The 22,888-nt window shown below is 42.3% G+C and overlaps 1 non-coding gene across 1 annotated transcript; it reads left to right on the top strand.

Annotated features, from left to right (window-relative positions):
- The first annotated feature begins 16,778 nt into the window (after nt 1–16,778).
- Nucleotides 16,779–16,851, top strand: Trnaa-agc (transfer RNA alanine (anticodon AGC)). The gene has a single exon. It is a non-coding gene; the product is annotated as a tRNA-Ala (tRNA).
- The last annotated feature ends 6,037 nt before the right edge of the window (nt 16,852–22,888 follow it).

The following is a 22,888-nucleotide window of genomic DNA, read 5'->3' as shown; positions in this document are numbered from 1 at the left end:
TATTTGTTACTGCTCAGAGCTTATACTTTTGCGAAATCATAAATGACGTCGACCCTGATAAAATTCGACCAATTTTACAATATTTTAATGACAGGGTGGAACAAATACATTCCACGGGAAAGGACCTCCCTGTGAACGAATCTATGTTCCTATTAAGGGGCAGATTACGAATCAGGCAGTATATAAAAAATGAGAAACATAAATATGGTTTCAAATTATACGTATTGATAGAACCTGGTTTTGAGCAAAAGCTATTAATTTACGGGCTCCCGTTGACGACAAAGGAAAAGGAAGGAAGATACTCTCTGAAAAAGTGATGGTCGAATAGCAGGGGAAAGAAATACTGGTCATTGCCCGTATGCGGTCAGATACTACAGTAGTGTAGCTTTGGCACAGTCGGTCTTGCGTACCAAAACCTACTTTACTGGCACACCCCAACCAAACGGGCACGATAACCTCCAGAGAAGCGACAAAAAGGAAGCTAAAGAGGGGACAATCAATCTCAGTGTATACAAAGGAAGGAATCTGCATTACAAAATGGCGAGATTAGGGAGATGTCCTGTGCATACCTTGGAATCCACGGTAGATTTAGTGGAGACATGGAACAAGAGGGGTGTAGTCACGAGGAAACCACAACTTATTGTTGAACACAGTAAGTATGTGAAAGGAGCAGACCGACAGGATCAACTGCTTTCATATCATCCGACGTACCGAAAAACTCTCAGGTGGTACGAGAAAGTAGGATTACATATTTTTCAAGTAATGCTCATCAGTTCGCAATTACTATACAGGATGAACCACTTAAACGTTTCAGTGCAAATATCTCTGGAACAACAACAGGTTATAGTACGCTTGTTCGCCCACTGCTTGAATACTGCTCAGCAGTGTGGGATCCGTACCAGATAGGGTTGATAGAAGATATGGAGAAGATCCAACGGAGAGCAGCGCGCTTCGTTACAGGATCATTTAGTAATCGCGAAAGCGTTACGAAGATGATATATAAACTCCAATGGAAGACTCTGCAAGAGAGACGCTCAGTAGCTCGGTACGGTAGTTTGGGGTAGTTTGTTGAAGTTTCGAGAACATACCTTCACCGAAGAGTCAAGCAGTATATTGCTCCCTCCTACGTATATCTCGCGAAGAGACCATGAGGATAAAATCAGAGAGATTAGAGCCCACACAGAGGCATACCGACAATCCTTCTTTCCACGAACAATACGAGACTGGAATAGAAGGGAGAACCGATAGAGGTACTCAAGGTACCCTCTGCCACACACCGTCAGGTGGCTTGCGGAGTATGGATGTAGATATAGATGTAGATACTCAAAAATGACTTTCGTGGTAATGAATGTAAGGCAGGAGGTTATGAAAGTAAATACTATGAGACATTTTAAAAAGTACGAACAGTACGTTGCTCGTAATAGCGTTGTCGTTGACGCACGTAATCTTATTCACTGTTACCACGAGGGCCAAAAGTAATTATAGGGTTTCCTGTCACAAATACTGATATTTACAAACGGTTACACTCTTGCGTTTGTTATTCACCTACGTACACGCTACGGATCAGTACTAGTCAGTGTGCTAAATCAACATTTCCTAAATCGATGGATAGGACGGGGGAGTCTAGTTTATAGTTTTCCAGCGCGGTCGCCGGATCTCGTCTCCATGAACTTTTTGTCTGGGGACTTGTGAAAAATGTGGCGTATCAGAAACTTCAAACAACAATGGACAACATGAAATCCCATATCACCACTGCATGTGCCGCAATAACACCAGAAACGCTCACAGCAATGGCTCGATCAATGTTGGAGCGTGCACATAGTTGCCATGTAAATGGCGATCTCTTAGAACATACGTTGTAGAGTTTCTGCTGTGGGAAATGTGATTGCATGCCGGCGTACATTTTGTGCGTTTCTGACGAGACGTACGTCTGTTTTGCAGTTTCACCGCGTGCAAAAGTTAAATTATAAAGTAATCATCAAAAAATGTTCAGTGACACATCCTGTATCAATCATGTACGATTATGGAATTGATGTACAATTAAGCAGAACTGGAATTTACCTCTGTTAGATTCTTGGTCAGTCATTAATTCTGTTTACTCTGGCAGGTGATATTCGATGTTTAGTTATCAATATGTCCATTCTAGTAAAAAATGGTTCAAATGGCTCTGAGCACTATGGGACTTAACATCTGTGGTCATCAGTCCCCTAGAACTTAGAACTACTTAAACCTAACTAACCTAGGGACATCACACACATCCATGCCCGAGGCAGGATTCGAACCTGCGACCGCAGCAGTCGCGCGGTTCCGGACTGAGCGCTTAGTACCGCAAGACCACCGCGGCCGGCTCCATTCTAGTACTGTACTAAAGATCAATAAAGCACAAACGAGGAACCCTTTCCTTATTTCCCATTGCGTGTCACTGTACATTTCTATTGTTTCCAGTAAAAAACAATAAGTACAGCGTTAGCAGCATCGTGTTACGTCAATCACATCCCGATTAAGGGCAACGTCGGGTTCACGCTTGCGTTTCTGGACGTGCAATAGCGGCGTGTTCCGTTTACTTCAAGCGTTAACTTCGGTTGCGATTTCTTGGGATGTGATAGACGTGTTGTTACGCAATCAACGGCACTCTTTTTGTGATTTTTCACGTTATTGGTTTTGTAAGAAAGAATACTGGCTATCCATTTAAAAAACCGTAAGTTTGTTTTCGAAATAATTTTTGCTTACGTTTTAGAATGTCTCATAGTATTTCCTCCATGGGCTCCTGCCTTACATCTATACCCGCGAAAGCCGTTTTCCAATATCTGTTGTTGCTCCAGAAATTCCTGCGCTGAAGCATTTAAGTGGGCCATCCTGTGTGACAAGTAGAGTGGAAACGCCAAGCCAGTGAATCTGTTGGACTTTTGCCTGTCTGTAATCGACGGATTGGTCAGAGGCACAAAACACACCAATCGCAAAATCCCTTAACAATGTTCAGGATGTAGAGGCTTGTCTCACTAGGGGTAAGATAGATACTGCCTACAGGAAAATTAAAGAGACCTTTTGAGATAGGAGAACCACTTGTATGAATATCAAGAGCTCAGATGGCAACCCAGTTCTAAGCAAAGAAGGGAAAGCAGAAAGGTGGAAGGAGTATATAGAGGGTTTATACAAGGGCGATGTACTTGAGGACAATATTATGGAAATGGAAGAGGATGTAGATGAAGATGAAAGGGGAGATAAGATACTGCGTGAAGAGTTTGACACAGCACTGAAAGACCTGAGTCAAAACAAGGCCCCGGGAGTAGACAACATTCCATTAGAACTACTGATGGCCTCAGGAGAGCCAGTCATGACAAAACTCCACCATCTGGTGAGCACGATGTATGAGACAGGCGAAATACCTTCAGACTTTAAGAAGAATATAATAATTCCAATCCCAAAGAAAGCAGGTGTTGACAGATGTGAAAGTTACCGAACTATCAGTTTAATAAGTCACAGCTGCAAAAATACTAACGCGAATTCTTTACAGACGAATGGAAAAACTGGTAGAAGCCGACCTCGGGGAAGATCAGTTTGGATTCCGTAGAAATGTTGGAACACGTGAGGCAATACTGACCTTACGACTTATCTTGGAAGAAAGATTAAGAAAAGGCAAACCTACGTTTCTAGCATTTGTAGACTTAGAGAAAGCTTTTGACAATGTTGACTGGAATACTCTCTTTCAAATTCTGAAGGTGGCAGGGGTAAAATACAGGGAGCGAAAGGCTATTTACAATTTGTACAGAAACCAGATGGCAGTTATAAGAGTCAAGGGGCATAAAAGGGAAGCAGCGGTTGGGAAGGGAGTGAGACAGGGTTGTAGCCTATCCCCAATGTTATTCAATCTGTATATTGAGCAAGCAGTAAAGGAAACAAAAGAAAAATTCGGAGTAGGTATTAAAATTCATGGAGAAGAAGTAAAAACTTTGAGGTTCGCCGATGACATTGTAATTCTGTCAGAGACAGCAAAGGACTTGGAAGAGCAGTTGAACGGAATGGACAGTGTCTTGAAAGGAGGATATAAGATGAACATCAACAAAAGCAAAACGAGGATAATGGAATGTAGTCAAATTAAGTCGGGTGATGCTGAGGGAATTAGATTAGGAAATGAGACACTTAAAGTAGTAAAGGAGTTTTGCTACTTAGGGAGTAAAATAACCGATGATGGTCGAAGTAGAGAGGATATAAAATGTAGACTGGCAATGGCAAGGAAAGCGTTTCTCAAGAAGAGAAATTTGTTAACATCGAATATAGATTTAGGTGTCAGGAAGTCGTTTCTGAAAGTATTTGTATGGAGTGTAGCCACGTATGGAAGTGAGACATGGACGATAACTAGTTTGGACAAGAAGAGAATAGAAGCTTTCGAAATGTGGTGCTACAGAAGAATGCTGAAGATAAGGTGGGTAGATCACGTAACTAATGAGGAGGTATTGAATAGGATTGGGGAGAAGTTTGTGGCACAACTTGACTAGAAGAAGGGATCGGTTGGTAGGACATGTTCTGAGGCATCGAGGGATCACAAATTTAGCATTGGAGGGCAGCGTGGAGGGTAAAAATCGTAGAGGGAGACCAAGAGATCAATACACTAAGCAGATTCAGAAGGATGTAGGTTGCAGTAGGTACTGGGAGATGAAGAAGCTTGCACAGGATAGAGTAGCATGGAGAGCTGCATCAAACCAGTCTCAGGACTGAAGACCACAACAACAACATATTCTTTCTGACATTTTAAATAGATCTCACCTTTCGTGACGCAGGGAAACGTACTTCATCCTAATGTAAAGCCTAGCGTCAAATCATGTAAAATTTATCTTCCACAGAATCAAGTCGGCGCACAAAGGCAGATATATTATATTTAGAACATCCGAAATGTTACTGATAATTTTGTGACGGCGAGCATTCAACAACTGACTCGTCCATCACGAAGCTTTCCAATCGTCAATGTTTCATGCACCATTTCATGCACACTTTCTTCTTATGTGCCTATGGTGTCAGTCATTTCTTACGCCTTGGATCGTTGATCAGTATCGACCACATTGTAATGATTTTAACAGTGAGTAGCGTGGCACCCATAATATTGCTGATTTAAATGTAATTGTATGACCAAAACACAGGGACACTGAACTGGAATGAATTGTGATTTTAGCTTGATAAATAAATTCTTAATTGACAAACTCTAAATACTGAATATACAGGGTGAGGCATTTAAATCTGTTTTTGGAAACATCTGGAAAACTACAAATCGAGTTAAAAAAAGGTTGTAATAAAAATGTTTCGTCTCAAAGGGGAACATCCAATGACACCAACCTCGACACAGCTGCCCCAACACAAGGGGCAGGAGGGGGTCAGATTCGGAATCTTAAATTCAGGGCGTCCGTAATTAAAGTTCCAGTTTCAAAACGCTGTAGAAAGAGAACCACTGCTCAGAATGACGCCAAATTTGAACAGCATATTACTGAATCAAGGGTAAACGTCACTAATAAAAAAAAATTAACGCAAATTTCATCAATGGATGGCTTTGTAAGCCTCAGAATTTGCACACAAACAGACGCGCTGCACACTTTGCGTCCGAAACGCCCGACATGACTGACTATAAAGGGCTGCTTACCGCTCGTTAAGCTCTTTTACAAAAATGGCGACTGCGCGCCAGGAGGCCTGCAGAAGTTCCGCACAGTCAAACGTATTAAAAATGGCATTAGTCCTATGTCTGCTAAGGGATTGGAGAAAATGATCACAAAATTCGAAAATACAGGTTCTTTTGACATACAATGTGGTAGAGGGAGCGAAGCCGTTGATCCGACATCTGATGAAGATGTGGCCCCGGGGAGTTGTCCGAACGTTGGACACGCCTGCGAGCACAGTGCATAAAATCCTACGAAACATTCTGCATTGTTACCCATATAAAGTCACCCACGTTCAAGAGTTGCTTCCTGCTGATCTGCTAGCAAGGCAAACGTTCGCTCTTGAATCCCTTGCTCGCGTAGAAGTGGACAATGACTCACCGTGGAACATTCCCTCGACTGATCTCCAAGGACATGTCAATATGCAGGATTGCAGAACGTTCGTCGTAGGGCCGTGTTTCTTTTTGAGGAGATTAGTCCTGCGGGTCCTGTTACCTGTTCGCTACGAGAGTCTTCTGTGCACCAGTGTCATACCAACTTCTGAACAACGTGGATGTGTGGGTAGGATCATTCTTATGCAAGATGGCATTCCTGTGCGCAGATTGCACAGCCAGTGAAGCGGCTGCTGCAGAGGCATTCTGGAAATCCAGTATGAAATTTTCACTCTTCAGCGGAGTGTGAAACTTCCTGCGGCAGATTAAAACTGTGTGCCGGACCGAGACTCACACTCGAGACCTTTGACTTTCGCGGGCAAGTGCTGTACCGGTAGAGCACTTGCCCGCGAAAGGCAAAGGTCCCGAATTCGAGTCTCGGTCCGGCATACAGTTTTAATCTGCCGCAGGAAGTTTCATTTTGGAAATGTTAGAATTATCAGCTGTTATTTCCCCTACAGCCTGCCATCCTGATCACCTGATCTTAATCCGTGTGACGTCTGACTATGGGGCTATCTGAAAGACGATGTATTCAGTGCTCCAATTACGAAAGTACAGTGACTTAACTGAAGGCACGCATTGTGCGACGCATTCTGAACGTGACCCGCGAGACACTCGATCTGTTGTGGAACATGCTGTTTCTCGATTTCAACATGTGGCAGAAAACGGTGGACAGCAGATTGAACATGTCTTGCACCAAGGTCGCGAAAAGTAGAAACCGATGACATTTAGGTTTTATGCCGTTTTCGGCACCAAAACAATTAAAAACAGGTCATTTTGCTTTTTGTGAGGGTTTTGGCCCCAGGACAATTAAAAACTGATTTCTCTCACCCGATATGATAAGAACTTGCTGTGGTGGATGGGCTTACCTAACTAACAGTGCCACAATTGTTGACTGCCGAGCTTGTCCAGTGAGGCACATTGAAAAGTACGGATGGTAGAATGTGCCACTGAAATCATATTCGTCGTAAGCTGTCGTGAGACGCTTAGGGCGTCACCAATTGGTAAAATTTTTGTTAAATCTCTTTCGGATTCACGACGTTTCCTCCTGCGTCATAAACATGCTGTTCAAGTTTGAAGTCAACTGAGTAGTGGGTCTCTTTCTGCAGCGTTTTGATCCTCGAACTTTAGTTGTGGACAACTTATATGTATAAGTAATCAAGCATTTTTGTTATGGAACTGGTTTGTCATGATTTTTGAATAATAGCCTTTCTCACTTCCTGGGCTTTGATGTGTAGTTTTTGAGATGTTATCATTTTTCAGCGGTTTTTAACCCATTCTGATTTTTGTCGATTACAGTGCCATCTACCATCTAAAGAAAAAAGGTTAAATGCTCAAGTTACGTATTTTTCCCCGGAGAAACCGAAAGCACAATATAATATGAGGGTTCCTACTTAAGATTTCGAAGTTGACGCCGCTCCTGTCCGCGGGGAGTGGGGCAGGCGGGAGCGAATAACAATCTTTATTAAACCGGTTTGAGGTTTTGAAATATTTTCGAAAACAGCTTTAAATGCCTCACCATGTATACAACGATGGCGAGAGGGAGACATATCTTCTCAGTTTGGTATGGAGCTTTTGTGGATGATTTTAATAAGATTCTTTCAATTTGTAATTATTTATTTTCAACAGTATAGCTTTGGCGGTTAGGCAGGTTCATTTTTATGAAGGAGGCTGCATTGTGCTCAAGCATATCTCTGCTAAGAGGTATTTCGCGGTTACAGCCAGTTGAATAACGGCAGCCCAGAAGATCTGCAAATTTGCCTCAGAGCTCACGTGTAAAAGTGCTCCAATTTCCTAAGGATCTTCCATTTACTATTTCTTAACAAGACACGGACCTTATCCCACTCAATTAAACCGCGTGAGCCTGAGGCAACCACCTACTTGCACATGCGGGGAAGAAGATTCCCCACAACACGCCGTCTTTTCCTGGAGCAGTATGCGAACAATAGACATACACTACACTTGGACTACACAGATACAGGCATAAATATATACACAGCAATAAGCGACGAAGAACAATGGGCACAATTAAACGTACTGACAATCAGTATGTCAAAAACAACATATGAAGAGTACATGCGGACACGACATAACAAAGAATGGATCAAATGGCTCTAAGCTCTATGGGACTTAACATCTGAGGTCATCAGCCCCCAGACTTAGAACTACTTAAACGTAACTAACCTAAGGACAGACACACATTCATGCCCGAGGCAGGATTCGAACCTGCGACCGTAGCAGCAGCGCGATTCCAGACTAAAGCACCTAGAACCGCTCGGCCACAGCGGCCGGCCACGGCATAAGACGTGCTTATGTGCAACGTAACAACAATCTCCAGAGGGTGGACAGCAATACACACAATGACAGCGAAACAGTGACAATGAGGAGGAACAGTAGGAGGAAGCCGAGATGTGGCAATGAATATGCATAAGGTGCTGGCGGTCTAGCCAAGAAATCGCCAAATACTGTACACAGATGAGCACCTAAGTTAATACATAGGATTATTAATAATTATTATAAGCAATACTACTTCTCTACTAATAGCCGTTTGTCTCTCTCTCTCTCTCTCTCTCTCTCTCTCTCTGTCTGTCTGTCTGTCTGTGTGTGTGTGTGTGTGTGTGTGTGTGTATCAGGCGGTCAACGGCTCGAAGAAACCATTCCGAGGTATTCACCGTCAGTCACATTCGGTACTAACAAATCTCTCCTCTGTCCTATCATCTTTTTATATTCTTCTTAAACAACAAGATTTATTTATATTACAACCTTAAATTATTGTTATTTTGAAAAGCATCATTCTTTGTAAATGTTATAGCTAAAATGTTATAGCTAAAACAAAAGAAAAGTGTAAAAAGATGAAAAACGAAAATTGTAAGATGTACGCCCTGTTTTAAAACATCAGGTAACAGGTCTATAATTTGGTAATAAATAAATAATTTACGATAGAAATAGAAAAGAGTATACCACGATGTTGTGCAATTCCTTGCTGGGAGGGATTATTAAAACAAGTCCTAGCAAGGACACTCTCTCTCACTCCTGACAGTTTTCCGAAGCAGCCAACACGAAACGTCGGCGTCGGGTAGTCAGTGCTTAGCAGGAAGTCGATTGTAGTGGACACTATGTTGGCGAAAGACTTGCACTGAGGATTCACGCACTCAGAGGACTGGTGAGGGCATCTAAGACTGATCGTAACATTTATCATTCTCGTAGCGTGAATTATTTTCGTGATTAACGCGATCATAAGATGAAACGCCGGACTGCAGTCTGTAGCCTCAAGTGCAGATTTTGCCGCCCACCGGCTAGGTGACAAGCTGTCATGTTCCACTGTCACCTGCAGTGCTTTATACCACTCTTCTAAACTCCTTAGTGTCTCGGTTAATCTGTGAACGCTTTTTTCGGTTGATGCCGTCGTCAACAACTGCAGCATGATATGGCTACTAGTTCACGTTCTCCCCACCCCGGAATTCCAGTGGAAAATGTATGTTTGCTGATGTAAATGTATATTTTCTAAAGCACAACAAATTCAAATTATGAAGTCAAGTTTGACTTTTCTTAGTGTTTCGACTGTGTTATCACCTTTACTGTTCACCTACACCCCCATGATATACCTTGATTAACAAATGGGACAGTTCACTACTCGAATCGTGCTTGTAGGTGGCGGTCGAATACGATGCCTTCGAGACTACATCAAGTGGAGTCTCTTTCCTTGGGGTCCAGTTGTTGGAGACATTGTCAGCAGCTTCGTTGCAACGTCACAAGTGTTGCTACACGTCGATGATCTTAAAGAGAGGCACGGCACGTTTGATTGTAGCCATCCGTTACCTACCAGTCGAAAATCAGTTTAATACGTCGGACGAACATGGATGCAAATGGGTTAATTGTGTTTGGGGTGTTCAGCTGAACTATGGGACTTTACGTTTGGCGCAGATCAACCTACTCTTCGGGTGACATGTCACATACATCATCTTCAAAATAAATCATCAAGCATGTAAATTAATAAATAAGTAAAGAGATATGGAAATTGCATCCCCGCTAAGGAGGGAAGTTCCAACGCAACGGTGCTATGATGTTCTGTACTGTTGCTATACCGCAAGCTTTTCTGATCCTCTAGTGCTTTTCTTCAGTATAGTTATGAAATTACAGTCGTCTTGCATCGTACGCAACGTCATACAACGAAAAGGGGCAGCGTCAAGTTCACAAATTTGAAGTGTGAATATATCGACGCGCTGTAACGATGGTCAAACATGGTGTTCAGGAGGTACACGTTTAAGAATACAGTCAGTGGAAGAAACTTATACTTCCAGATTCGCGCTATCTGAGTGGAAAGAGGTAGAGGAGTACATATCCCCACGAACAGACCACGTTCCGAGGTTCTGTATTAAAGTCTGGACACTTTTTCAGTAATTAGAACTCTGTCGTGATACAAACGTTCGATGAGCCGAAGCCGTGGAGCCTATGTAGTAAGGTATACACTAGCGCTGCTGATAAAATATTGACACTTCTTCAAAAGATATCGATATATATCGGCAATATTTTTTTCGTAGATATATCGATAAGCGATATCGAAATAGCAATATCGTGTACCATTATTTTTATTTTATATTATTATTGTCACAAGTTTCCGTAAATATATGAAATAGTTCTTCTGAAACTGTAGAAAAACATAATTTTACTTTCACTGGCTGAAGGAGTCTGACAACCTTTTGAGCTCCCGCCACATCCAGTATCTCTCTGACTATGTGAAGCAAGTATAGGCGACACAACGTAGTAGTCCGGTTGCACTGGGGGCTGGCCGTGTTAATGGAATAACAAGATTCCCGATGTGGAGAAATAGCAAACCAGTTGCGTTAAAAATTAATTTTTAACGCAACCAGTGCTCTATTTCATCACATCGGCATTCTTCAGAAACACCTGCTGAAAAAGGTGACTATAGTCTAAATTGCAAGATTTGTTTTTACAGTGGGTAGAGACTTGTGAGGTGTCATGCTGACGCTCGGCGCTACCAACAGGAACTGCGACGTTTAACTACACCACGCAATTTTGACACAACTGCTAGGTCGCTAGCGTTTGCAGGAATGAAAAAACAGGGAAGTCTGCATAAAGTGTTCCAGACAAAACCGCTATGTGACGAAACCGAACGAAAGACCCATCGGACATCTTTTATTGTGTCATTATCTGCAGTTACCATTGTTACGGAAGTGGTTATCGCCAAGCGTGAACGTGCATCGTTTTCCTTTAAATTCTTGCCCTAACGGGGAGAAGCAGCCAGCTAGCTTGTTGATATACAGAATAGCTAATAATCAATAGCAGGCAGCGGTGGCCGAGCGGTTCAAGGCGCTTCAATCCGGTACGGCGCGGCTGGTACAGTCGCACGTTCAAATCCAGCCTCGGACATAGATGTGTTTGATGTCCTTAGGTTAGGTTTAAGTAGTTCTAAGTAGTTCTAAGTCTAGGGGACTGATGACCTCAGATGTCAAGTCCCACGGTGCTTAGAGCCATTTGAACCGTCAATAAATCAATACTTAAATATGCAGATCTAAAATCGGCAGTATATTTACAATGTGCAGACAATATTTTTATAGGCCTATAGGTCGATATTTTGTCGTCGATGTATCGAGGGCCGATAATTACGTTTTGAATATCGATATATCGGTTTCCCAATATTTATAAAAATTTCACCGGCCCTAGTGTTCACTACACGCTAGAATTATGTTCCATCACCATTCTTCATTTCACTTCTCGTTCAACCGTAACATCACTAGCACAGAGCAGTAAGTTTAATTACAATTATCCGTGCGATAACATATACCCGCCTGACTCATTGTTGATACGTTGAATGCTCCTCAGTCCGACAACGTGAAGATATTTCTACATCACATTGCAATAATGAATTCAAAACTTCTTATTAGAATGTCATGTTTTCGTAGCGATTTTACCAATATGGAATGTATTGCATACCGAAAACCTTACACATTGCTTCGCTCTACGATCACAGAGTTCACTTGTTTAGAACAAATAAGGTAGTGTTTACTTAATATGTGATACTTTCCTGTGTAATTAACTTAAGACAATAGGAAAGAAAGAATGCTTTTTGCTCGATTCATGGGTACTATGAATCCTGTCGGCTGTCAATTACATTAATAAATTACAAAGATTCTGAAATCCATAGATGAGATTTCATTTCAAACGCCTGAAAAAGCGTCACAAAGAGAACATAAGTTCGTGAATTACAAAGACCAGTGTGAAAAGAGGACAAACACAACCACAGAATGGAATTCAGTTGCCTGAAGACGCTGTTGCCTTCAGCCTGAATCCGTTTCAGATGCTGTAATTAGCAATTTACACATGATTAAACATTAGTTAAACGTAAATCTTAGAAAAATGAGAACCTAGAATACAGGCCATACGTAACAGCCTGCTATACGCAGTTTCAAGCACATCTACTCACTGCTGAGGAAATTCTCTTACGTGATTGTGTCTACCCAATAGGCTCTTCACCGTTGACAATTAAATGCCATAGAAATGTGACAGTGACATTAGACACGAATTCAATTAAAGATTTTTTACGATCTTGTGAGAAGAAAGGACTTCAAAAAAGGCAGAGCAAGAACTTAGAGGCTGTGCTGTTATACCTCCAACGGGTGACAATCACATCAATTTGCATGTGCAAGACTAGAGGCTGGAAAGTGCTGCCAAACCACCAGTGGGCACACTTATTTAACAAAAGTTATGTAAATATACAGCGCATGTAGTCAGTTAATGTGTGTACCGTCAATGAAGATCGGTAATTACTTCACTTTTACCTTACGATGGTAATAATTTTACACAAGTCATCTGGACCAAAAGGATAAAAAAAATATAAATGAAATAATTGAAGAAATCATCTTACTTCAAGACAATGCCTTTGATCTGAAAGTGGTTGGGCAGTGAAACAACTAAACAATTTAAAATACGATATGTTGGAGCATCCATCCACAATAGTCACCAGATTAATGCCGATTCCCACATGCAACGAAATTTGTAGCTCTACAGCGATTTGAGCCAAACGAAGAGGAGATGGCAGCTGCAAGTGGCCACTTTGATTTCCAAAGTCTCATTTTACAGGTGGAATATATGCACTAGAAAAAAGCTGAGCGGCGAAAAAGAACAGTGTTCCAGTGTAAAAAAAAAAGAGATATCTAAAATCACTTATTCCTCCTAACCTACTGATTAATTACTCAGTACATTCAAGTAGTGTACACAGTGTGTTTCACAATTACTGTTACAGGGTTTGAGGAACTATAGAAGAGACTTAAAAGATAAAATTTCGATACAGCACCGATGTCCAGAAAGGTACCGTCACTTTCTCAGCCTCCCACTTTACGATACGATACGTTATGGTATAGCTGCACAACACAAGTTTAGAGAACGTTTTTCAGTTTGCCTCAGTCCATTATATACCGTTTTTCTCCGACTGCAACAACATCTGAAAGAAACTGGTATGTTTGCAACTAGGGATGTCGACTGTGGTGCTTCACGGACGCGAACCAGAGTGTGTGGACAGTGTGTATGAAAGCACGAGTCGCATATGCACCTTGTGCAACGAACAGCAGGATCACCAAGTGCAGCAATTCCTGTAGAGTACACAGGTCAGAGACTATTCAAAAATGGTTCAAATGGCTCTAAGCACTACGGGATTTAACACCTGAGGTCATCAGTCCCCTATACTTACAACTACTTAAACCTAACTAACCGAAGGACATCACACATCCATGCCCGAGGCAGGATCCGAACCTGCGATCGCAGCAGCAGCGCTTCAGAGACCATTGTCTACCTCTAGTCAGGAATGGGAAAAACCGAACGGTTGAAACCCTTACCGGTACTTTAGTTCTCAATAACCGGCAGTTCTAAAATATTTCATTTTTAAATAAAACCTCTTTTAAAAAAGGAGGGATTTTTATTCCAAAAATTTGCATTCATTTTAAATACACTACTGGCCATTAAAATTGCTACACCACGAAGATGATGCGAAATTTAATCGACAGGAAGAAGATGCTGGGATATGCAAATGACTGGCTTTCAGAGCATTCACACAAGGTTGGCGCCAGTGGCGACACCTACTACGTGCTGACATGAGGAAAGTTTCCAACCGATTTCTCATACACAAACAGCAGTTGAACGGCGTTGCCTGGTGAAACGTTGTTGTGATGCCTCGTGTAAGGAGGAGAAATGCGTACCATCACGTTTCCGACTTTGATAAAGGTCGTATTGCAACCTATCGCGATTGCGGTTTATCGTACCGCGACATTGCTGCTCGCGTTGGTCGAGATCCAATGACTGTTAGCAGAATATGGAATCAGTGGGTTCAGGAGGGTAATACGGAACGCCGTGCTGGATCCCAACGGCCTCGTATCACTAGCAGTCGAGATGACAGGTATCTTATCCGCATGGCTGTAACGGATCGTGCAGCCACGTCTCGATCCCTGAGTCAAGAGATGGGGACTTTTGCAAGACAACAACCTTCTGCACGAACAATTCGACAACGTTTGCAGCAGCATGGAATATCAGCTCCGAGACCATGGCTGCGGTTACCCTTGACGCTGCATCACAGACAGGAGCGCCTGCGATGGTGTATGGTGTACTCAACGACGAAGCTGGGTGCACTGATGGCAAAACGTCATTTTTTCGGATGAATCCAGGTTCTGTTTACAGCATCATGATGGTCGCATCCGTGTTTGGCGACATCGCGGTGAACGCACATTGGAAGCGTGTATTCGTCATCGCCATGCTGGCGTATCACCCGGCGTGATGGTATGGGGTGCCATTGGTTACACGTCTCGGTCACCTCTTGTTCGCATTGACGGCACGTTGAACAGTGGACGTTACATTTCAGGTGTGTTACGACCCGTGGCTCTACCCTTCGTTCGATGCCTGCAAAACCCTATATTTCAGATTGGTAATGCACGACCGCGTGTTGCATGTCCTGTACGGGCCTTTCTGGATACAGAAAATGTTCGACTGCTGCCCTGGCCAGCGCATTCTCCAGATCTCTCACCAATTGAAAACGTCTGGTCAATGGTGGCCGAGCAACCAGCTCTTCACAATACGCCAGTCACTACTCTTGATGAACTGTGGTATCGTGTTGAAGCTGCATGGGCAGCTGTACATGTACACGCCATCGAAGCTCTGTTTGGCTCAATGCCCAGGCATATGAAGGCCGTTATTACGGTCAGAGGCGGTTGTTCTGGGTACTGATTTCTCAGGATCAATGCACCCAAATTGCGTGAAAATGTAATCATATGTCATTTCTAGTATGAATACCCGTTTATCATCTGCATTTCTTCTTGGTGTAGCAAGTTTAATGGCCAGTAGCGTATTACGTTATTACACTAAATAGGAAAAGCGGTCAGTACTATCTTATTAACAATGCTAACGGAAACGAGCAACATACACACACCATAAGAACTGGTACAGCATAGCTGGGACAATAATGATGGCCCGGTTACCGTGTGTTGTGGCTACGATATGCGTGTACGTGCGGAGTACAAGACCTGCTGCGACATCGTCGCTTTGACGGTTTCACGCTGTCGTCGCCGGATATCCTTCGTATCGGAGAATGATACCAACCCTAGTCTGGAAATATTTTTATGAAGTGACATAGCGATGAAGTACAATGCTTCATTGTCTTTAAGAGATTAAATATTTGCCTGCCGTTTCTACGAAATAAAGGAAGGGGAAGGAAATTATGGCAACAGCAATAAATTAGAAACTTAACAATACATTCATAGCATACAATAAAAACAGAAACTGACTGACCTTCTGTCTATGTCTACGTAATAAGCCTTTATCTGCTTGTAGGCCTTCAAAAGGGGCAAATTTACGCGAAAAACAGTGCTCTTCAAACTCAGTTTTTCACCCTTTTGTACCGACTTTTCGTAATGCCCAAAGAGTGGCCTGGTCCCCGACTACATGAGATTTGAGGAGATTTTCAAAAACCTACAATCAGTAAGAGACTCGTGATTGTTTGTGGTACTCAACCAATTATCAAATGGTTCAAACGGCTCTAAGCACTATGGGACTTAACATCTGAGGTCATCAGTCCCCTAGCTTTGGAAGTACTTAAACCTAACTAACCTAAGTACATCACACATATCCATGCCCGAGGCAGGATTCGAACCTGCGACCGTAGCAGCAGCAGCGCTGTTCCCAACTGAAGCGCCTAGAGCCTCTCGGTCACAACGGACGGCAACCAATTATCACTTTTCGCGAAAAGCAGTGAACTGTTTAATATTTTGAGTCCGTGTATCTTGAAACTGAGAGTGTCAAAATTTTTTAATCTTTGTTCAATTTCTACGTTTATTACAGGAAATATTAATAACAAAAAACTGAAAACTGATTATTTCAGGAATCGGTTATTTCATAAATGGTTATTCTGAGCGGTTTTAATGTCACTCTAAATGGCGTGAAAAAAAACTATATAACCGTAAACCGGTCGTTTGAGCGATAACAGCCATCCCTACAGTACGGATCTTCTGAACGGAAAGTGTAGCGGAGCTAGTGCCGTCTGCAGGGCGTCGTGAGTGGACGGCTACTGGCGCTCTCTTGTCCAGCGTTCTGGCTTTTACTCCACCTCCCCACCAGTACGACCCACTGGCTGCACACGCAACGGAGAAAATACGGCGCGCAGCGTTTGACCAAAATGTGAAGACTGGCCGCTAAGGCTGTATCTGGGGGCGTAGCTCAGATGGTAGAGCGCTCGCTTAGCATGTGAGAGGTACCGGGATCGATACCCGGCGCCTCCAGGCCTTAATTTTTGTGAGTACATGGTACCACGCACTACACAACCCATGACATTAATATGAAAATCGCTCGTCAGGACCAGACTGTAAGAACACGTGTTCCATATTTGTAATGTAAGTGATGGATTACGAACAAAGATGAATCAATGTGTGCATAAAAAGAAGTGGCTATTAAACAGGATGTTTGATCGGTGTCTTAGAGCTTAATGATTACATTCATATTGTGTTTTTATGATCAGTGTTTTATCATAGAGCACTTCTAGCAGCCTTTTCCCTAAACAAAAACGCTGGAATTTAGAACGCGTGCAGTTCCATGGGTGAGATGAATAACTGTACTGTAAAATGTATGACTGACATCGAAAATCAATATTACAAAGCTTTCATTTGCACTGCATTGAAAATGAAGCTTTTAAATAATACTAATAATATAATACATCATTATTTTATTATTATTATACGCATCAGACACGTTGGTTACGGATCGGAAAGGTGCAATAGAAAATATCTGGAAACTACAGAGAAGAATCCCTAAGGCCCATAAAGAGACTGGAAAGTGGATAAGAGACCGAACACGTATCTGACATAGTACATGACATGAAGAAACATCGAGTGAAATTTTACCGGAATATCAAGAGAATGACTGGCACCCAACAATCTAAGCACACCATTCAGTATATGAAGTTCCCCAGTTTTCTCCTTGGCAAAGCACACTTTGGGCCTCGTGCGCTGCCCTAATGAAAGGTGTTTTTTTTAATTTTTTATTCAATTTCTTACAGTTCACTCCTCACTTTTTTTTCATTCAGCTGGTACAGAACGTAAGTAGCTTGTGCGCTGCCCTAATGAAATGTGTTTTTTACTTTTTATTTTAATTTCATACAGTTCACTCATGTATTTTTTTATTCAGTTGCTACAAAACGTATGAGTAGCATTTTACTCTTTGCTATTTAATGGTCAAGAAGAAACACCCCTTCAGAATCTCAAAAAGAACTCTCGATATTAATCTTTCTGGAACGTTAAATCGCCTCGCCTATCATGGTGCGACTTCATCCTGATGTGACGTCTGGCGTGAAATCATGCCAAATATGTCTTCCACAGAATCAAGTCGACGCACACAGTCACCTGCACTAATTTTAGAACACCGAAAATTTGCTGAGAAATTTGTTTCGCATTTTCTTATGTTCAGAGTTCAGTAAAGGACTCATCCTGCACAAGGCTTTTCAATCATCAGTGTTTAATGCACTGTTCCGTCTACTCCTTCTTACATGGCTATGCCGTCAGTTATTTCTTACACCTTTCATTGTCGGTCTGCGTGTACCATATTGTAATGATTTTAACAGTGAGTAGCGTGACACCCAAGCAGTGTGCTGATTTCAGTGTAATTTTATGAACAAAATACGAGGACACTTAGTTGAAATGAACTGTGATTTTAGTTTCGCAAGTAAGTTCTTATAGACAATACCTAAATACTGAATATATACGACGATGTTCTGTGTGGTCCCGAGACGGTAGGGACACATGTATTAGATCTTGTTATTAGTATGGTACAGAATGTTTTTGGATGATTTTAGTAAGATGTAATATCTTTCTATTTATAATTATTAATTTTCAGCAAGATAGCCCTGACCGTTAGCTAGGTTCTTTTGTATGGAGGTTGAAGCATTTTGCTCAAGGATATCTGTGCTAGGAGGTAGTTCGTGGTGAAGGCCAGCTATACAATGGCAACCCAGAAGATCTGCAGAGTTCCCTCGGAATCCGAGTGTAAAAGTTGTCCAGTTTTCTAAGGTTTTTCCATTTACGATGGCAACAAAAAAGTGCAAGTCACGATGGTATACTATTCCTTGCTGGGACCCGTTATTTAAAAAAGTCCCAGCAAGATCACTCACGCTCGCTTCTGACAGTTTTATGGAGCACACGAAACGTCCGCGTCGTGTAGTCATTACTTAGTAGGATGTCCATTGCTCGCACTTCTTTTTGCCACTCCTCTCAACCCCATATGGAGTCTGCAAAAATATTTATTTTGAAATCTTTTCTCGGCTAGTGTCAGTGCAAAATGTATGTCTGCTAAAGTAAATGTAAACATTTGGAGCGTAATAAATTCAGATTATCGCCTGAATTTGATTCTTCTCAGTGTTGCGATTGTGGTATATCCTTTGCTGTTCAGTTACATCCACAAGATTAACCTTTAGCTCAATTCACGTGTGTGGGCGGGGTGGAATAGGACGCTTTCGAGGGTTCATCAAACAGTGTCTTTCCTTGGGATCCTGTTCGAGAAACTGTCAGGCAGCTTAGCTGTACCTTCACTGTGTTTGCAGGTTAGGTACGTACTTCACGTCGATTACCTCGAAAAGGGGCACGGCACCTTTAGATACTGCCATCAGTTACTCAACTGTTGAAAATCAGTTTAATACGTCAGACGAACACAGATTCAAATGGGCTAATTGTGTTTGGGGTGTTTAGCTTAACTATGGGTTTTACAGCTTGACGCAAATCAACCTACTCTACGGGCAATCTGTCATGTACTCGTACATCTTCAAAATAAATAAGTACATAAGCTAATAAATAAGTAAAAAAGACATGTAACTTCCATCCAGGCGTAAGGAAATGAGTGCCAACGCAACGACGCTATAATGTTCTGTACTGCTGCTCCTCTAGCGATTTTTTCTATTTAGTGGTAAGAATTTCAGTCACCTTTCACCGTACACAAGGAATTTCAGATGTCCTCCAACACGAAAGGGCAGCGTCGGGCACAAAGTTGGGTCGAAATGTATCGGTGCTTTAGGGACTGAAGGTAACGCCGCTGATAAACGCCAGCACCTCGGAGGTCAGACTCGCCAAATTTCATGAGACGCCTCGATGAATTGTTTTCTGTGTCTAGCTTTACATCAGAATACGGTATGAAGCGACTTTAGAACATGAAAGTCAACTTTTTTGTTTAACGATGGTCAAACAACATCATGCGATGGTATACGAGGTGCGACAATAAAGTTATGAGATTGGTTTTCTTTGCAAGATGTGGCAACCCTGCAGCCTTGCGTAGGCACCATATCTTTGACCTTGGTCTATAAGCTGCTTCTAGTCCAAGCGGCACATCGCTGCAACTGCTCAGTCGTGAGTTGTGTTGTAATAAGTTAATAAGTGTTTGTGTCTCTCGCCACGGAAATGGAACCGCATAATATTGGGCAATGGAATGCCATTTCTTTTTGCGTTAAATTGAGTGAAAACGCGACGAAACCTTACGGTAAGCTTCAAAAGGCTTTTGGAGAGGGGGTTATGTCAAGAGCTCAAGTTTTTCTCTGGTATAAAATGTTTAGTGAAGGCAGAACGAATGTTGAAGATGAAGACCGCAGTGGACGACCATCATCCTCATGGACGGATGTCAATTTGGACAGGTTGCGTGAACTCGTACGATCTGATCGAAGATTACCAGTGAAAATGATTGCAGAAGAACCGAACATCAATCGAGAAACGGTTCGTCTAATAATAATTGAAGATCTTGGTACGAGAAATATTTGTGCAAAAATGGTCCCCAAAAACCTCACACCACAACAGCGAGAAACACGGAAAAATGTGGCAGCCGAACTGTTAGAGCAAAATGAAATCAATCCAGAATTGTTGAGCCGTGTTATCACTGGTGATGAAAGTTGATTTTCTCAGTACGATCCAGAGACAAAACGCCGAAGTTCGCAATGGTGTTTAAAGGAATCATCCAGGCCAAAAAAAGCTCGCATGTCAAAGTCAAAGGTGAAATGCATGCTTGTGTGCTTCTTTGATTCCAAGGGAATTGTTCACAAAGAGTGGATGCCTCCTGGACAAACAGTTGACCAATATTACTACAAAGAAATTTTAGAAAGACTTCGTAAAAGAGTTCTTCGTGTCCATGCCAACATTGCTGATAATTGGATTCTGCGTCACGATAATGCGCCATCCTATACTGCTCTGTCAGTACAGCAATTTTTAACCTCAAAACAAATTTCAGTACTACCTTACCAGATATCGCTCCGAGCGACTTTTTTCTATTTCCATGAGTCAAAACGGCGGTCAAAGGACACCATATTCAAACACAAGATGTCCAAAAAGCTGTGACGAGGGTCTTGGAGGATATTACAAAAGATGAGTTACAGAAGATGAGTTCCAGAAATGTTACCATCAATGGCAGAAGCGCTGGAAAAAGTGTGTGCAATCAGAAGGGAACTACTTTGAAGGAGACTACACTAAACTTGACTAAAACGGTAAGCAACATTTTTTCACATCAGTCTCATTACTTTACTGTCGCACCTCGTATGTTTCAAAATATAAACAGTGGAAGAAGCTTACACTTTCAGATTCGCGCTGTCTAAGCAAACACAGGTAGATGAGTACATTTCCTCATTAACAGACCGTGCTCCAAGGTCCTGTAACGTTCGGACACTTATTCGGTGATGCGAACATTGTGTATAGTGATGCATACGTTCTGTAATGGCCAGGGATGGATGCTCACTGTGATGGGTGGCGGAGCTGAATGGTGGCTTCTGGAGTCGGTACTTCACCATCCTCGGCTGAGTAGCAGTGAGTGACGAGTGGTTGTCTGGTTGCAGGCTGATATGTCATCAGGAAATATACTAAAGTTACGGGATGTGAAATGTGTTCAGGCAATGGGAAGACCGAGGAATTTCAAACATGATTTGTTGGAGCATCAATTTATTCACCAGGTTTCCCCACATTCCTACACAAAGAAATGTGCTGGAAAGCCATTTGAGTCAAATGAAGAGAAATGGCAGCCCTAGATTGTTTCTTTGAAGAACTTCCAGGGTCCCGCTGAGCTCTGAGCAACATGTGTTGACCTAATAGTGGACTACGTCGAAAAAGTAGCATGTTTTTTTGAAAGAAATCCTCTCAGCGTAAAAACAGAGAAGGCAATGCAAATATATAGACGGTCAGAAACCGTCTGAACAGCTTGTAACGATCTTGCGGGGTAGGTTGTGCTGAGAAATAATAGTTAAGGAAACAGTTCGGTACGTTGCGCCGTTTCCGAGTTAATTAGCACTGAAGTTAGCCAGTCAGGCCGTTGAGCGCGCAAGTTCAAGTGGCGCACCAGAAACGGTGTTGCGACAGGTATTACTCCTGTTGTTTCCTAAAAGCGAACAAGAACGCGACACAAAAATTGTACGTGGGACGGTAGCAAGGATCGAACGCGAGCCAAGTCGTGAGCAGTCTCGTGCGTTACCATCTGTGCTATGAGAACAACTGACACTAATTGTATCTGGCAGGCCACTTGAATTTGCGCGCGCAATGGCTTGATTGATTAACATCTATGCTAATTAACTCAGAAACGGCATAATGTAACGAATTTTATTCTTAGCAATTATTTCTCAGCACAATCTTCCTGAAACACTATTAGAAGCTCTTCAGACTGTTTCTGACCATCTAGTATGAACTCACTCACTCGTCCTATTCCATTGACGAATTACTTTGTACAGTCAGTTAAAGCATACAGGGTGCTTCGCAACTCCTATTACATGGTGCTATGGGTAGTAAAGGCGGCTTTATCAAAATTCCTTATCGTATGTTGCGAAACGTATTGTTTGGATATAGAAATAAGTTTGAAGATAGGATAACTTTAAAATCTTTTGTTCGACGATACAATACGTAATGGTAAAGCGGCACACTGCAAGTACGGGAACGATTTCCGGATCGCCTCAGTCTGACTGTAAAATTGTTTGAGATAAAGTGGTACGTTCGCCACTAGGATGGTCGACTGTGGTGCTCCACAGAGGCAAATCAGGATTTGTATTCCGCGTGTATTATGAAAGTATGTGTCGCGGATGCACCTTGTGCAACGAACAGCCGAGTCGCTACGAGAAGCAGTCTTGTAGACACACAAGTCAGAGCTCATTGTCTACGCTGAGAGCGTGCCGCGAAGCGGAAGATTTGAAGGTGATCCGATGATCATATATACTTTACATCCAAATGGAATATTTCCGCAGATGGGTTTCTTATTAAAACTATGCACAAAGTGCCTTCTACTACCCTCAAAGCCTCTAATACGAAACAACTTCTTTAT

This window comes from Schistocerca cancellata, chromosome 1 (genome assembly GCF_023864275.1).
Source record: "Schistocerca cancellata isolate TAMUIC-IGC-003103 chromosome 1, iqSchCanc2.1, whole genome shotgun sequence".
Classification (NCBI taxonomy): domain Eukaryota; kingdom Metazoa; phylum Arthropoda; class Insecta; order Orthoptera; family Acrididae; genus Schistocerca; species Schistocerca cancellata.
This window is presented reverse-complemented; position numbering and strand designations above follow the sequence as displayed.